This window comes from Eptesicus fuscus, chromosome 20, assembly GCF_027574615.1.
Source record: "Eptesicus fuscus isolate TK198812 chromosome 20, DD_ASM_mEF_20220401, whole genome shotgun sequence".
In the NCBI taxonomy this organism is placed as follows: domain Eukaryota; kingdom Metazoa; phylum Chordata; class Mammalia; order Chiroptera; family Vespertilionidae; genus Eptesicus; species Eptesicus fuscus.
This window is the reverse complement of record NC_072492.1, coordinates 4757504-4772055: the sequence shown is the minus strand read 5'-3', so window position 1 is coordinate 4772055 and position 14552 is coordinate 4757504.

The following is a 14552-nucleotide window of genomic DNA, read 5'->3' as shown; positions in this document are numbered from 1 at the left end:
CTGTTTTTAAATTAAATCCAGCCTATATAAGTTCAGTCATAAAGCTTCATGTTTTTTCCCCTCAAGGATCAATGGCTGACAGAAAAAGATCAAACTATACAGAGATAAAGATATGAAGCAAGTCCTGATGGAGAAATATTCTTAGGTATTGATCTGAACAAATAAAGACTGTCACTAGGTATTGTATCTATAATTTTTCTACCTGGTTATAGCGTGAGTTGAGGTACCATAGGTATAAGAGCCTATGCACTCAAAATGGTGAGTGAAGTATAAAATGAATGAATAAACATTCTTTGAGAGTGTGAAAATCCAGACCATTATTTCACAGTCTTAAAAACTCTCCTTTTTATGACTTGCTTTAGCAACAAACATATGGATAGCCAACATGGATTAGTTGATCAGATTAGCAGTTTTTATTTAAAAACCAATGACAAGGCACAGGCATATCTTGATGTGTGTCGAGGATAAGGATAAAACAGTTAGACACATACATGAGCACAAGGAAGCAGGCCTGGGGGCCCCACTGGGCAGCAGCTTGAGTGTTTGGGGTAACGTGAGGACAGAACTCAGGGGAGGATGTCTTCATGAAGAAGGTTCCTGAAATCACTGTCACAAGAACTATGTGAAAGTATGATTATGGATACAAGGACTCTCACTGATTTCATTTTGTAAAGACAAAGGCTTTTCATCTGTGGCACATTTTTGAGAAGACAAACTCTGCTTTCTGCCAAAGGGAAGCAGAAGACATTCACCTTAAGAAAAGCATTTCTTTAGCAAACAGCCTGTCTATTGTATGTGGGTTCTTTAACTGGCTGTGAAGTGAATTTCACCCTTGGCATTAAATAGAAGTGTTTATTTTCACTAACCCCATTGTTTTAATGTTTACATAAGATATAAATACTGAGGTGACCTGTATTATGCAACCAGTAAAATAGCAACTTAAGTTGATCCAGAGACAAACCAATTCCATTGTGGTGGAGGCTGCATGTTTCAAAAGCTCATCAGAGAATTATCTGAATCTATGGATCTAAAGCTGGATGGATGAGAATATGTGAGCAGGAGCTTCCGGGATGGGGATAGGGGTGGAGGTGGCTTAATTTTGTTGCCTTGACATCTTCAATGCTGTCCTTCAATCTTCAGCATTACTGGTGTAAATTGTTTTGATTTCTGTCACCAGTAATAAGAAAAGACCACATGGAAAGCTGTATTTATGTACACATCCTGAACAGACAGAATTTCCCTTGATAGAGAGTCTGGGAAGAAAGCCTACTTTGGAAGATATGAAGACTAATTACTGAAAGCAAAAGGGTTCAGTGCTCCTCAGGAGATCAGAAATGTCACAAGTGATATAAACCACTCCCATCCTTGAAAATTTGTAAATCTATCAGCTTCCTCTTCAGTTAAAATGAAAAGGAAACTTACTGCGTGCGAATCAGAGTCATGAGACGGATTTCTGGAAACAATGGTAATGAGCATACATTTTTTATTCCCCCCAACCCACATACTTGCTGAAATGATAGAAAGAATAGTATGCTGCCATGAAAAGTATTGTGAAAGTTCTATATATAGTGACATGGAAAATATATACAAAGATAGATTACTATCCAAGTTTTAAAACATAAATATGTATAGGCATAATAAATATGTAAGTTACTAAATATGTAAGTATGTGTACAGTTAATGAGTCAGTTAATAAATATTCTAATATATGTATAGAAGATATAAAACTATAACAGTCACCTTGGGATTTGAGATATTCATTAAACATTTCTTCTATGTAAATGTATTTTCAGTCTCGCAGTATTATATGAGAAAGTTTTTATAAAATTTAAGTGCTGTAAGGCCGTAACAGCACACATATACGTCCTTCTTTACCCCTCACCCTCCCATCCTCACACTCATATTCTGCTCTATACTTCCTGCAGACATTTGGATTGTTTGCAACAAAATCTTACTCTTATAACCAGAAAAATACATTAAAGATAGTAAATAAGCAAAGCAATATACTTGTCAAATACAATTTTATCAGAATCAGAAGCTATGGAAGAGTTCTATTCATTTGCAGAAATTCAAAAGAATTTTGGTTATAGATATTATTAGTAAGACCAAACCAAGAAAAGATTGGTCTCACTGACAATTCAACACACATCAAGAAAGGTTCTCCTGCCTTTTCGGAATCCCTGAGTTAAACCCTTGGGTGAAAGAATCCCATGTTGTTTTTAGAAAGAACACATCTAAATCAAAATGAGTCTGTTTGGAAAATATAAATTAAAAAGAAATCAGATGAGATATGGGGGAACCTTAAATGTGGTTTACTAAGTGAAAGAAGGCAGTCTGAAAAGGCTACACAGTGTAGAATTTCAACTATAGACATTCTGGAAAAGACAAAACTATGGAGATAGTAAAATATTAGTGGTTGCCAGGGGTTGAGGAAAAGAAAGGAGAGAGGAATGAATAAGTGGAGCACAGACGATTTGGGGGGCAGTGAAATACTATAACAATGGATATATATCATTTTACATTTGTACAAACTCATAGAATGTACAACACAAAGAATGAACCCTAAACTAAACTATGGACATTAGGTGATTATGCTATGTCAATGGAGATTTATCAATTTTAATAAATGTACCACCCTAGAGGGGGATGTTGGTAATAGGAGAAGCTATGCATGTGTAGAGGCAGGAGGTATAAGGAAAAACTTTGTCCCTTCTCCTCAATTTTAAAATTTAAAACTGTAAACTTAAAACTACTCTGAAAAAATAGTAATAAAAATGATTCAAAGGTAGAAATACTAATACCATACAAAATAGAATTCAAGCCCATTGAATGGTTCATGGTTTAAATGTGATCCATTTTTCACTTGAAGTAAATACTTTTGGAGATATTTTGGATCATTTTTTCACACAGATAAAAAGACACAGAGAAAAAATGTGGACTTCATATTTCCTTTCTTTCTCTCACATGTCATTTCTGCATGTGACCCTTAGAACTGTGGACAACCATGTTAAGAACATGAGGGATACCAACATGGTGCCTAAGGCAGAAAGTAAAAACAGAACCTGTATCCATGATTAATTGTTTACTCATTGGATTAAACAATTCCAGAGCTAAGGTCCCCTTTGAAAATAAAATTTCCAATATTGTTTCATCCATTTAACTCAAGATTTTGTTACTGCAATCAAAAGCTTCTTAATATCAGACTTTCGACAAGTACACAAAGACTTTAAATCAATTATGCTAAATATGCTTAAATAGCTGAGCTAGAGAAAACCAGAGAAGGATGTATGAAAAAAGAGTATCAATAAAGAAGTAAAATTAAAAGAGATAAAGATAATAAAGAGATAGTAATTATAAGTGAACCTGGAATTGAAAAGTACAATAACTGAAATGAAAAATTCAATAAAGGGGTTCTATATCAGATATAAGCAGACAGAAGAAAAAAATCAGCAAACTTGAAGATATTCCAATTGAATTTATCCATGCTGAAGAGTAGAAAGAAAAAAAAAATGAAGAACAATGAACAGAGCCTAAGGAACCTATAGGATACCATCAAGCATACTAACATATACACTGAGTGGCCAGATTATTATGATCTCTGAACGCATAATAATCTGGCCACTCAGTGCATATCCTATATAATAAAAGGCTAATATGCAAATTGTCCCCTTAACCAGGAGTTCAACCAGCAGTCAGGCCAGCCAACTGCCCATGTCCCCACCTCCTGGCCAGGCTGGCCAGACCCCACCCCACCCATGCATGAATTCATGCACCGGGCATGAATATATATATTCACACACACTGAGTGGCCAGATTATTATGCATTCAGAGATCATAATAATCTGGCCACTCAGTGTATATTGTAGGAGTTTCCAGGGGAAGAGGAGTATTAGAAGGGGAACAAAAAAATGTTTGGAAAAATAATTACCAAAAACTTCACAAATTTGATGAAATACAAGTATCTACACATCAGAGAAGCATAACAACTTCCAAGTAGGATAAATTCAATGAGACCTACACCAAGACATATTATAATCAAACCGTCAAAAGATGAAGACAAAAAAAAAAAATCTTAAAATCAGCAAGAGAGAAGTGATTCATCAGATCTAAATTATTCTCAGTAAGATCAAAAGCCAGTTTCATGTCAGAACCCACAGCCAGAAGACAGTGGGATGGCATATTGAAAATGTTGAAAGAAAGAAAGGTAATCAAGAATTCTATATCAAATAAAACTATCTTTTAAAAATAAAGGAGAAATTAAGATATATTAAAACATTGCCAAAATATTGAAAGCTATCACAAGAAAGCATGCTTTACAAGAAATGCTAAAGGGATTTCTTTTTTTAAAATATATTTTTATTGATTTTAGAGATGAAGGGAAAGGGGAAGAGAAATAGAAACATCAATGATCAGCTGCCTCCTGCACACCCCCTTCTGGGAATTGAGCCTGCCACCTGGGCATGTGCCCTTGACCTGAATCAAACCCAGGATCCTTCAGTCTGCAGGCTGACATTCTCTCCTTTGAGTCAGACAAACTAGGACACTAAAGGGATTTCTTCAGGCCGAAATTAAAAAGACATTAGACAGTAATTTGAAGTCATATGAAGAAATAAAGAACTTTGGTAAAGGTAACTATATAGGTAAAAAATGAAGTCAGTACTATTACATTTTTAGTTTGCAATTAAAAGGAATATATACCATGACCAGGGATGAAAGGATAGTTCAACAAAAGAAAATTAATTGATGGGATATACCACAACAATAGAACAATAAAACAAAAATAAATAAAAAGACTGATAGTCCAATTCATATAACAAGAGCATTTAACAAAGTACAATGTATTTCATAATAAAAACACTCAAAACTAGGAATGAAAGAAAACTTCCTATTAATGATTATTTACTTAAAAAACAAAAGAAAGCTGATATTCCCAATGATGAAAGACTAATAGCTTTCCCCTAACAAGAACAGGATAAAAAGTGGGAAAGAATTCCCAATTCCCATTTTCACCTCTGTTATTCAACACTAGAGGCCCGGTGCAAAAAATTCATGCATGGGGGGTGGGGGTCCCCTCAGCCCAGCCTGCACCCTCTCCAATCCAGGGCCCCTGGGATCGGGCCTAAACCAGCAGTTGGACATCCCTCTCACAATCTGGGACCACTGGCTCCTAAGTGCTCACCTGCCTGCCTGCCTGATCACCCCTAACTGCCCCCCTTGCCAGCCTGGTAGCCCCCAACTTCCCCCCCGCCACTGGCCTGGTTGCCCCCAACTGTCCCCTGCCAGCCTGGTCACCCTCAACTGCCCCCCTGCCAGCCTGGTCACTCCCAACTGCCCCCTGCCAGCCTGGTCACCCCCAAATGCCCCCCCTACCAGCCTAGTCACCCCATGCAGCCTGCTGTTGAGTCATTTGGTCATCCCTCACTAACCCCCCGACAGCCTGGTCGCCTCATGCAGACTGTGTTCGGTCATCTGTCTGGTTGTTTCGGTAGTGACAGCCCCTGGCTTTTTATATATTAGGATTATACTGGAAGGTCTAGCCACAGCAATTAGGCAAGAGAAAGAAATAATAGTCATTCAAATTAGAAGACTATATACAGAGAACTCTAAAAGATATACACATACAAAATAAAGAAAAAAAACACACAACAAGACTTAATAAACAAATTCAGCAAAGTTTCAAGGTGAAAGATCAACACACAAAGAGGAACTCAGAATGAACAATATGAAATGAAATATTACTCAACAAATAAAAAACAATTCTACTTACAACATACAAAAAAATAAAAATCCTATGTATAAATTCAACCAAAGAGGTAAACTTGTATACTGACAACAGATATTGCTAAAAGAAATTTAAGAAGAACTAAATAAATAAAAAGGCATCTGTGTTTATGGATTGGAATATGTCATATTGTTATGATGGCAATATTGCCCAAAGCAATCCACAGTTTAATGCAATCTCTATCAAAATCCTAATGATCTTTTTTGCATAAATGGAAGTCAATCCTCAAATTCATATGTAATTGCAAACGGCCTTGAATGGACAAAACAATCTTTAAAAATAAAAGAACAACTCACACTTTCTGATTCAAAACTTAATGCTAAGCTACAGCAATCAAAACAGTGTGGTACTGGCATAGGATAGACACATAGAACAATGGAATAAAATTAAGAGTCCAGGAAAAACCTCATACATTCATGACCAATTGATATCCCACAAAGGTGCCAAGACTGAGTAACAAAATAAAAAAATTAAATTGGACTTTATCAAAGTTAGAAACATTTGTGCATCAGAAGTCTTTATTAAGGAAGTAAAAAGACAACCTATAGAATGAGTAAAATACTTACAAATCATATGTCTGATAAGAGTCTAGACTCAAGAATTCATGAGGAATTCTTACAACACAACAACAAAAAAGACAAATAATCCAATTTTAAAATGTGCAAATGATTTGAATAGGAATTTCTGCAAAAAAGATATACAAATGACCAACCAACCAGAATGTGAAAATTCTCAACAACATTAGTCACTAGGGAAATAAAAATTAAAACCCCAATGAGGTGCCACTTACATCCACTAGACAAGGGTGGGAAACCTTTTTTCTGCCAAGGGCTATTTGGATATTAATAACATCATTCATGGGCGATACAGAATTATCAATTTAAAAATTAGCCTGTTATATTTGGTGAAACATTTAATTAACTCACTCCAGACCAAATGATTTCACAAGCCTTATATTGACCAAGGGTGAGATGTTCCCACCCCTGCACTAGAATGTCTATAACAACAACAAACAAAAATTATAAAATAAATAATAACAAGTGTTGGTGAGGATGTAGAAAAATAGAAATTCTCATGCAATGCTGGTGGGAATGCAGAAAGGTTCAGCTACCGAGGAAAACAGTTTGGTAGTTATTCAAAAGTTAAACATAGAATTACCACATGACACACACTAATTCTACTCCTACCTACATACCCCAGAGAACTGACAATGGGTACTCAAACAAATACTGTACAGAAATGTTCATGGCATCACTTTTCACAATAGTGGAATACAAAAGTCAAAATCTAGGAACCTTCTAAATGTTCATTAAGAGATGAATAGGAACATAATTATATATTATGTTTTGGCCATAAAAAGGGATGAAATGCTGATATATTCTACAACATGAATGAATCTTGAAAACAGTATGCTAAGTGAAAGAAGCCAGACACGAAAGGTCTCATATTCTATGATTTCATTTAGATGAAATAACCAGAATAGATAAATCTATAGAAATAGAAATCAGATTGGTGGTTGCCAGGATCTTGTAGGAGGAGGAACAGTGAGGATTAACTGCTCAACGCATATGGGATTTTATTTGGAAGTGATGAAAATATTTTGGAACTAGCTAGAGGTTGTGGATGCACAATATTTTGAATGTACTGTATGTCACTGAATTGTTCTCTACAACAGTTAAAACTGTTATGTAAATTTGCCTTTGATCAAGCAAAAAAAGAAACACCACCTTCATTTAAGCAGTCATTAATCTATAATTCCTACTTCCATAAATTCTCCAGATACTAGGAGTCCTCACCTTTGTTGCTGCAAATCTTCAGAAGTGATTTCTGGAGTGAAGGGCTGTGGAGAGTAATGCATGATGGGAGACTGAGGGAATCCACCAAGATCCACATGTGAATGCTAATGAGGTAAAGCATTTACTGGGCTCAGTGTTTTCCTCGCTGAGACATGTGGGAAAACAGAAATGTCCCTCAGAGTTCTTTATCTGCTTTGCTTGTACTCAGGGGAAGGTTCTCATTACATTGGGTTTGAAGAGATAAAAGTAATAACAGAAAGAAAAATGAGAGGCTGACTAGGATACACACTTTTTTTGAAATAAGTCAGTTCATCCCAAATTCTTAGGCTATTTCCATGCCTGTTTGGTGAGTGGCAGAGAAGAGTTTGATAATTAAAAGATGAAGAAAACCATAAAACAAAACATTGCCAAAACCGGTTTGGCTCAGTGGATTGAGCGTCGGCCTGCGGACTCAAGGGTCCCGGGTTCGATTCCGGTCAAGGCATGTACCTTGGTTGCAGGCACACCCCCAGTGGGGGGTGTGCAGGAGGCAGCTGATCGATGTTTCTCTCTCATCGATGTTTCTGGCTCTCTGTCCCTCTCTCTTCCTCTCTGTAAAAAATCAATAAAATACATTTAAAAAAAAAAAAAAAAAAAAAAAAAAATAAAACAAAACATTTTTTCACAGCCAGTGATGTCATACTTCCTTGAAATTCTGCCTCAGCAGATCAAAGGTAGACAAACAGCGTGGGCAGGAGGAAGGTGGGAGCTAAGGGAATAAATGCCCCCTGAGAGCTGAGTATCCTTTTTCCCTTCCCTACGGCCAGAGCCTTCCATTTGGAATATAAATGTTTTTAAAACTTGCAATAATGACAAATGTACAGAGGAGAGAAGAGCTTTCTTTGCAGTGGGTTGCTTATCTGTGCTGACCCGTCAGCCCCCTCAGATGGGTGTGGGCCCCAATTCTCAGGGTTTTAGAAAAGAATGTGCTAAAATGGGGTGGGGGTGGATGAGAGGAGGCTGAAATGTGTGCGGATGGTTTAACATGCAAATGCCCTAACTTTCTTTTAGGTGGAGGATCAAGGTTTGGCTATTTTCACTTCTTTTCCACTCTCCCTCTTCCCATCCCAGTTTAGTTTCCAGCGGACTGTAGATGTGACAAGGGCTTTGTGTAGGGAATTCAGGCGAATGAAAGGGCCAAGGAGACCCAGTTGAGGGAACAAACTTTTGGGGGTCAGTGGGGTCAGCTTAGAATAAATGTGTGGCATTGTTGTTATTAAGGACATGCTCTCAGCAGGGTGTCCTGCGCGGCACACAACGCAGGCCTGTTGATTCAACACTGGAATACCTCGGAGGCCTCGCCTCCGGAGAAAGGGAACTGCAGCAGCAAAGCCCGCACCTTCCAGCACCGGACTTTCTCCAGAAGCACAAAGACCCGCTTTTTCCTAATTACAGAGACACCGCGCTTGTGCATAACCCAACGTTAATTGATTAACTAACCAATGCATTAAAAGAAGAGTTTCTCTTAGCATTTTCCTCCTTTTTTTTCTTTTTTTCTCTCTCTCACTTTTTCCCCCCTCCACTCATGCACAGTCCAGGTCATTGAAAGCCTCAGATGGAAACAGTTTCCTAACAGTGTTTGAAAACAGCCTTTGTTTCCATGGAAGTGGCGCAGGCCCTGTGTGGTGTCCTTCCAGAAAACATTTACCTCGGCAGAGGGGTGTGTGTGTAAAGATTAAATGAGAGAAGGTGCTTAACACAGTCTGAGCACATAGTCAGAGCTAACTAAATATTAGTTGTTGCCAGTATGTGTTGCTCTTATATTGCTCAGCCATGAAGAGGTCAGGGAGAAAGATGGGAGACACAAGTAGAGACTGTCCCAGTTGAGGTGAAAATCGGATTAGCAAGGAGGGGGGAGGGGGGGGGCTAAGATCTTGGCTGAGAATGCAGTCTTTTGGGCAAATGAGATGTAGAGAAGGGGTGTTTTCAAAACCTGAATTAAAGAGTGACTCAAAAGTTTAAAATACTAAATACATTTACCTAGAGGACCGCCCATTCTACATTTTTAAAAAGCCATGTGAATGTGCTTAGTTCTGTCTTGAGGCAACAAGACGAAGACACATGAATTATTAAAGAACGCAAGTGCTAAATTATGTTTTACCGACTATCGGAATTTTAGGGCATCAGAGGAGAAGATGGACAAGATTACCACATGGAAACCCTTCCAAACCAAGTAACAGCAAAATGAAGACAGAATGCCAATAGGCAAGCAATGAAAGGAGCAAGAAGCATTGGTCCTGCGGTCAGGAGTAGCACCTGAGAGGAGATGGTTATGGCTGTAGACCATCAGGTGGGCAGGAAGGAATGGTGATAACATGGGAGATTTAGAGGGTTGACTATGAGTGTGAGAAACTGAATTTGTTAAAGTACATAATAGTTTGGCATGTGAAGTGTGTGAGCAAGAAGACCAGCAAAAAAAAAAAAAAAAAAAATATATTATAAATATATATATATATAAATATATATATATATGGCTATACCATCCATAAGGCGGTTGTGATGATGGCAGTGGTGGTGGTGCAATGTGTGTGGATTGTGTTTTTGGAGTAGAGAGATTAAAGTGATCTCAGAGAAATACCAAGAGAATATGTGATTGACAAGGTGGCTGTCTGGAACTAGGGGTTAGAGAAAAGGGAAAAGACAAGAATATACCTCTAAGTTTTGTGTCACAGAAAACTGTACAGTAGCAGCATTATTGGAAGAAAAGTAGAATTTGGGGAAAGTTGTTGTACTGAGGGTAAAAGAAGTTTAAATTGAACTCAAATGGGAATATAGGTAATGAATGTTGGATAGTGGTATTGGAGGAGAGGAAAATATCAAGGTTTGGATAATCAAAATAAAATGAATTGATGATAAATTTAGGAGCACATTATAAGTTATCAAAAAGGCTTCCTAGAAAACTCAAACTAAAAAGGAGGACGATGCATGATGTTTTTATTCATGAGAACTTGGGGTGAGAATATCCAAGCACAGAGTTGGAGTGTGAACAGTTGGCCGAGTGCCGGCCCAGGGCCACTCTCCCTGCATCACTCCAGGTGCCCCTTCAATATGTTCCCTCTTTATGATGATGGAAAGGGCCATGTGCAGATGTGGCCAGGAGTCATGAGAGCAGCAACATCCAGCTTGTTTCACCTTGGAAGAAGATTTTGGGGAAATTATAGGACAAATTTGCATCACATCCTAAAGATAAGATTAGGTGGAGGAGAATTTGAGTTTTGTGTATAGAAGGCAATAAATTGGTCCTGTTTGTTCAGATACGTGATGGATTTTTACTGACCTCATATTTGCTGTTGACTTTGGTTATGGCCACTCTAAGTAATAAACTCATGCACTTTTTTGTATCCATATTGTTTTATTTGATGCCATCACTACATGGAATAAACCCTAAAAGAGAGTGAGCAAGTCACTCCAAATGGCCATGCTGTGAGTAGCTAGCAGTATGACAAAGGGCCTGAGTCAAAAGTTAGGTCTGATGCACCCTGAGGGCAGAAACTGAGTCTGATCTATCAGATCATCTCCAGAACCTAGAACAGTGCACAGCACATAGAAGATGCTCGATAAGTGAGCAAGTGAAACTTTAAAATTGGGACATTAGCTCCTAAATGAGCAATGTAAAAAGGAAGCATGTCACCAGGCTGCCACTTCTAAGCAACATGATGATTTTAGGGATGATTTTAGGATATACATGTGGCTGAATCAGAAACCAGAGTCACACACAAACTGTTTCCAGTCAGAAGAAGACTGTGTAGAAGGGCCTGCATTCATTCCCTTGGCTGATGGGGGTTAAAGTAGTGTGGGGAAGTACTAAGGTATGATATAGAAGGCAATTTAGGATGTGATGTTGGGTGTGCCCATTGTAGACACCCCTGTCCACTATGCTGGGTAAAACCAATGGGTTACCACCTTCAGAGAATTATAAAAATACACTATATTAGCTATGCTGCTTACCTTCATCTCCCCACCCTATAATTCCCTTACCTTGGCATAAATTATCTTAGCTATTTAACAAACATTAATTACACTAACATGGGTCAGGAATATAGTGTTAGTGATGCAATACCCATAAGATGTGGAGCTCTGTCTGTTGTCTGCAAACAAGCAGACAAGTGGCAACTGCTCTGCCCTAAAGAATCATAGGATGTATGGTCAGTCTCTCTCACATATTCCTCTCACCACTTACATCTCTGTATCTTATTGAACAGGAGTATGCTGCTGCCGAGATGATGGTGATGTCTGTTCTCCCGTCAGTATGACTGGAGTGCCAGAGGGCGAGAGATTTAGCAAATGTCCTCTTCAGAGGAACAGTGAAGGCAAAGGACTGTGGAGCTAAAAAACCCTTTTTCTGAATGACTTCCATTTTCTGAAAACCCAGAAAGAAAAGCATCACAATTTGCAAGGTAACCTTCTGCTAACAATATAGCTGCTGGGATTGAGCCAAGTCCTGGCATGGCTGCCCAGGCCAGCCCATGATTAATGATGTCATTGCTCACAAGATGAGACCCCAAGTGAATGAGCTTTGGCTTTTAACAAAAGCCTTGACTAAGCAGAGTCCAAACAGAGACTCAAAAAAGAACACCCATCCAGGGTGTGGGCAGAAGCAGAATCTGACAGGAAAGAAATGACACCATCATTTGGAGATATTCAAGGTTGTTTCCTTCACTGTACCTGGGAAGTACATCACTGGAGCAGTCTCCTTTATCGGGTGCAGACATTAAGGCCCAGAAGGTAAGGGACTCACTCTTGGGCCAGGTAAGTGGGTGGTAAACCAGGACTGGATCCGGGGCTCTCTCCACTACACCACACAATTTTCATAAAGCTCAGTAAGGTCTTATATCCTGGCAACATTTTCTAGTCTGAAAACTCATCACAGGTATGAGTAACTTTCAGCTTCTCCACTCTCACGAGTTACTGAATTTCATCAAAAAGATTCGTGTGTTTTTTCAAGGGGGAGTCATGAGAATACTTCCTACATTCTCTCATGTTGGAGAAAGACTACTTGCCATTTTCATTCTTGAACAATGTAGCTGGGTATAATACTGTTGGGTCATACTTCCTTCTCTTAGACCTGTAGACATTGCTCCATTTTCTTACCATGTTGAATATTATTTGTGGAGAACCCTGAGGCCAGCATGACAATATTCTGCTTTACAGAAAGCATAATATTTTTTCCTAGATACATTTTCCCTAGTTTTTTTTTTTTTTTAGCATTGAATTTCAATATTATAACCTGAATTTGTCTACTGTTGATTGTATATGTCAATTTTTTAACTGAAGTGATTTCTTCAACTGCAGGTTCAAATCTTTTTTTAAATATATTTTTATTGATTTCAGAGCAGAAGGGAGAGGGAAGGGATAGAGACATCAATGATGAGAGAGAATCATTGACTGGCTGCCTCCTGCACACCCCCTGCTGGGGATCAAGCCTGCAACCCGGCATGTGCCCTTGACTGGAATTGAACCTGGGACTCTTCAATCCACAGGCCTATGCTCTATCCATTGAGCCAAACCAGCTAGGGCTCAAAATTTTTATTTCAATGAAATGCCCATTTATTTTGTTCTTACATATATTTTCCATTCCATTACTTGGGTTCTTTATTTGAGAAATAGCAGTTATCCCTTTAACTCATATAGAGGTATTGGTATGTTTTAGTTTTCAAGTGGGAAACTTGATATGTGGGAAAACACTTGAAAACTAAAACATGCCAATACCTCTACCTGAGTCACCCACTCACAGCAAGTCAATAATTGGAATAATCTCTCTTGAGACTTCTTCAGAACCTTGCACAAAGTGCTGAGGTTGATTTTTTTTTTTTCTGCTGGGGGAGTCCAGGAGGCAGACTTGTTCTCAATATAAGGAGCGCTATGCTTTACCCAGCAAAGGAAGAGACTGTCTTAGGAAGTGGTAGTCCTTATCTGCCTGTCTACAGTCTTACAGTGGAAAGTTAGACTTGGTGATCACAAGGATGCCTTCCAGCCCTGTGGCCCTATGAAGAGTAACGTCAAATGGGGTCCTTGCCGTTTCAGTCTTTGGTCAAGGGGGGACTGCAGGGCTGGTGGGTGATCTGGTTTCCTCTCTGCCAGTGGCTGCCCCACAGTAGAACCTTTTATTCTGAATCTGTACCTAGTGACAGATGTCAGAAAATAATTTTAAAAAATACTGTAAGGCCAGGGCCCATGTGACAGAGGCCATTTTTTAGTTACTTCTGCTAAGAATGAGACAGTGTTCTGACAAGTTAAAAAAAATTAGACAATGGACTTTTTAAAATATGTTTTCTTTGTTTCTTTTCCTCCAATGACAATTATAAACTGTACGCTTGCTAAGATAAAAAAACAGTACTGACCTTTTCTGTTATTCTATTACCAGTGTCTAGCATTGGGCTTGACAGCCAGTTAAATACCTAATATTTACTAAATAAACAAATAAAAGAAGTAATAGATTTGAACTAACAAGTTTTCAAGCTAGAAAATAAAGAAGTGCAGTATCTCCTATATCCATGAAGCCTGTATCACCAACATTTTAAGCCCTCAAACTTCCGTTTGGATAACTCATGTTTTTGTTTGTTTTAGTAAGTGTGAGAGCACTAGTAACCCTTTAAGGTTCTTTGGCTTCATAAAAGCCCCTGGAGAGGCGGTGTTTGCAAAGAGAAGTGCTCTGGAGGCTCATGATGGTGCGGGTGGTGGTGTAGGGTGGCGGTGTGCGGTGCTGGGGTGGAGTGGCTGGGCAGGGTGGCAGGGTGGGGTGGTAGAAGACCATGGAGTAGTAGAGTGGACTAGGTCCCGGTTTGGATCATGGCTATACCACCTAAGTGGTGTTTGATATATATTTAAAAGTTCTCTGAGGTTTAGTGTTTTTACCTGCAAGATAGTAAACTAATACCTCATAGAATAGTTATGAGAATTAGGAAAAGCTTGTTATAGAGGGAATTTAGGATGTC